Here is a 3,827-nt window from a genome sequence, read left to right as displayed (position 1 = left end):
CGCAGGGTGTGTGAATTCAGCACCGGGAGAGAGCGGACAGCTCCCGACGCCGCAACACAGCAGCACGACCGCGGAGAGAGAGAGAGAGGGGAGAAAAAGGCACAGATTTGTTCCTTTATTTTATTTTACTTCTTTTTTTGGTGGTGGTTGCCCAAGGTCAGTCTTTAACGAACTGAGAGCCGAACGATGCCTTGGACTCTGAGACTGGATTTGCTGAGAATGAGACGCTTATGTGGTCATTTTCAAAACACTGGAAGAATGGACGCACCAGCAGGTTAGACGCAGCATGGATGTGTTATAAAAGACTGCCTTATCTTCTCCCCCCCGCACCTAAATGTCGACCTCCTCTTTCCTTGTTACTGATGTAGACAGATTTCTCAGCTCGCATGTCTTGGAACCGGGAATGAATAGAGTGCCGCAGGAATGAGTCTTAACACCCGGAAGTTAGCATCGCCTGGTTCCCTCATCTGGAAGTCAATGGGGTTTTTGTATGGGGATTTTGGTTAGATGCCTGAAATAAGGTATGTGGTTAACACAAGTTAATGAAACTGAGACCTTTGTGTTCAGCAAGATGATCTTCACAATGAACAGCATTTTTATTACTTTTGAAGCGTTTTCCAGAGATCGCAATTTTTGCCGATCACATTTCCGCTTCAAAAATCATAAAAGTGGTGTTCATTTATGAAGATTATCATTCCTATTTCAGGTATGCTAACCAAAATCCCCATACGAAAATCCCATTGACTTCCAGACGAGATAACCCAGCGCGATGCTAACTTCCGGGTTGGCCTACAAAAATACATCATCCCTGCGGTACTCTATTGTCCGCGTTGAAAAAATGCTGCTTTGGATTGTCCTACTGCTGAATGCGGCTCTTTGTGTTGCGAGTGGAAATGTTACAAGGGAAATTTGTAAGGAGCAGATATGCTCCTGCAACGAGATCGAGGGAGATCTGCACATAGACTGCGAAAAAAGGAACTTCGCAACTCTGCAGCGTTTGACTGGCCCCAGCTCGCAGTTTTATCACTTGCTGCTGCACGGGAATTCTCTCTCCAGGCTATTTCCCAACGAGTTCGCCAACTTTTACAATGCTGTGAGCCTGCATCTGGAAAACAATGGCTTATACGACATTGTCCCCGGTGCTTTCTTGGGACTGCAGCTGGTGAAGCGGCTGCACCTCAATAACAACAAGATCAGATCGTTCAGGAAGGGTACATTTTTGGGGTTAGAAGACTTGGAATATCTCCAAGCCGATTTCAATCTATTGAGGGATATTGACCCCGCCGTTTTCAGGGACCTAAATAAACTTGAAGTGTTAATACTTAACGAAAACCTCATCAGTGTGCTACCTATAAACATGTTCCAACATGTGCCCATTACGCATCTTGACCTGCGGGGGAACCGAATCAAAATGTTGCCTTATGAGGGGATCCTTCAGCAAATACCGGGCATTGCGGAGGTTTTGTTGGAGGACAACCCATGGGACTGTAACTGCGACCTGGTTTCTCTGAAGGAATGGCTGGAGAACATACCGCATAACGCGCTCATTGGGAGGGTGATATGCGAGGCTCCCACCAGACTGCAGGGGAGCGACTTGAACGAGACGTCGGAGGCGGACCTGTGCCCTTCAAAGAGCAGCGGCGTAGACACCAGCCTGGTGGCCCCTCCCACCCAGGAGGAGACCTCGGAGGCCGTGCGCCCGACAACTTCCAAGCCCAAGGGAGAGGCCAGTGGGTCCTCCACGCCCGGGGGCCACGGGCCCAAGAGCCGCTCCAAATATCGTGAGAACTGGCATAGAGGTGGGGACAGAGAGCAGCTGCTACACAATGCAACGTGCCCCCAGTCCTGCAACTGCAAGCTGGTCGGCTCCAGACAGGGGCTGGGGGTCAACTGCGAGGGGAAGAGGATCGAGACTCTGTCCAACCTCAAACCCAAGCCCTTGGTGGCACACGAGCTGAACATGAGAGACAATAACATCCACGCCGTCAAAAAGAACCAGCTGATTGGCTACTCCAGCCTCAACCTGCTCGATCTGGGCGGGAACAACATCAAGGTGATTGACAACAGCACTTTCCAGAACCTGACCGAGTTGAGGTGGCTGTATTTGGATAAAAACTATCTGGATACGGTGCTGGCAGAGATGTTCGTGGGCCTTCTCAATCTGGAATATCTCAGTTTGGAATACAATAACATCCAGCTCATCGTGGCTGGCGCTTTCAGCCCCATGCCAAATCTGAGGGTTTTGCTCCTCAACAACAACTTGCTGAAATCTTTACCTGTGGATGCTTTCCTTGGGATTTCTCTATCCAAAATTAACCTGCATAATAATTATTTCACCTATCTCCCTGTGGCTGGTGTGTTAGACCAGCTCAATTCAATCATCCAGATCGATTTGCACGGGAACCCGTGGGATTGCGCGTGCAAAATTGTGCCCTTCAAGCAGTGGACGGAGAAGCTGGGGGCGGACGTGATCGTGAGTGACCTCAAGTGCGAGTCCCCGGAAGAGTTCTGGAAGCGCGATTTCCGCCACTTGCGAAATGACCGCATGTGCCCCAAGCTCTACGACGGCATCTCGACCACCTCCCAAAACGGCTCCAAAAACAGCACCGTGGACTCGGGGAGGCGATCAAACTCATATTTGGAGCCGAACCGGGTTTCCATCTCAGTGCTCATCCCCGGGCTGCTGCTGGTGTTTGTCACATCCGCGTTCACCGTCGTGGGGATGCTCGTTTTCATTTTGCGCAACCGCAAGAGGTCAAAGCGGAGGGACGGGAACTCCTCGGCCTCGGAAATGAACTCGCTGCAGACGGTGTGTGACTCGTCTTATTGGCACAGCGGTGGGCCGTACCACGCGGACAGGGACGCGCACCGGGGCTTCGACTGCAGCGCACAACTCTCCACGACAAACAACGTGTAAGAGGGACTCTCCAGTCTAGTACAGAGGGACTCTCCAGTCTAGTACAGTAAGCCTGGATTACAAATAGTCACACAGAGAGACTGACATGACATATACAAGTGACTAAAACTGCTCTTCATATGTTCAGACTTGTTTATTCTCTCCGCCAGGCGATAATGTGATCGGTCGTGTGTGTGAGTGTGTCCGTGTGTGAGTGTGTCCGTGTGAGATTGAGTGTGTTCCCTGTTGCTCTGTAGATAACGGTACTGGGAGGGAGTGCGGGGAGGCGGGCTGGGCAGCTCATTCGCACAACACGGAGAGCAGACAGAGAAGCCGAGGCGTTTAAATGTTAAACGTGACTTGGGCCCAAACCCAGTTACAAACAAATGTGAATATCTGACTTTAATGTAGATACAAAGGACTGTGGATGTGTGGAATTCGTTTGTGACAGCATTTCAGAAAGAAAATCACATCACTATTCGCACCAGGAACATCCAGCAATCTCCCTGGCTCCCAGTGCAACTGTCAGCCGAGACAGGCTGTCTGAATGCGGATAACATTATTCAAGGCAGGGACAGTCTGGAGGATGGAGAGACCCAGAGAGACACATAGCAATTTTTGCAAATAGCGTCTTTTGAAATATGTACAATCTGATCCAGTGGTTCTTTGTATCTTTGTTTTTGAACTGTTATTGAAACCTGAACACCACATTTGTCTGCTAAAATAAATTATTTCTGGATATCAAACCCAGTGAAAACACTGTGATCCCACTGTTACATGGGATGGGTAAAGCAACCCAATCGCCAATATAAAATGGTGGCATTTCACACTAATGAAAACCAGGGTATATCAACGTAAATTTGAATATAGTGGCTACTATAATGTTATTGATTTTTTTTTGTTGGGGGGGGGGGGGACTGTAGTCTTTTGC

General features: G+C 49.3%; 1 pseudogene across 1 annotated transcript; it reads left to right on the top strand.

Annotated features, from left to right (window-relative positions):
• Window positions 1–838: 838 nt before the first annotated feature.
• On the top strand, window positions 839–2,917 carry LOC310773010 (SLIT and NTRK-like protein 1 pseudogene; annotated as a pseudogene). The gene has a single exon. The product of its transcript is annotated as an SLIT and NTRK-like protein 1 pseudogene (transcript).
• The last annotated feature ends 910 nt before the right edge of the window (window positions 2,918–3,827 follow it).

This window comes from Poromitra crassiceps (genome assembly GCF_964638095.1).
Source record: "Poromitra crassiceps genome assembly, chromosome: 3".
Lineage (NCBI taxonomy): Eukaryota > Metazoa > Chordata > Actinopteri > Beryciformes > Melamphaidae > Poromitra > Poromitra crassiceps.
The sequence above is the reverse complement of the archived record's forward strand: the minus strand, read 5'-3'. Positions and strand labels throughout refer to the sequence as shown.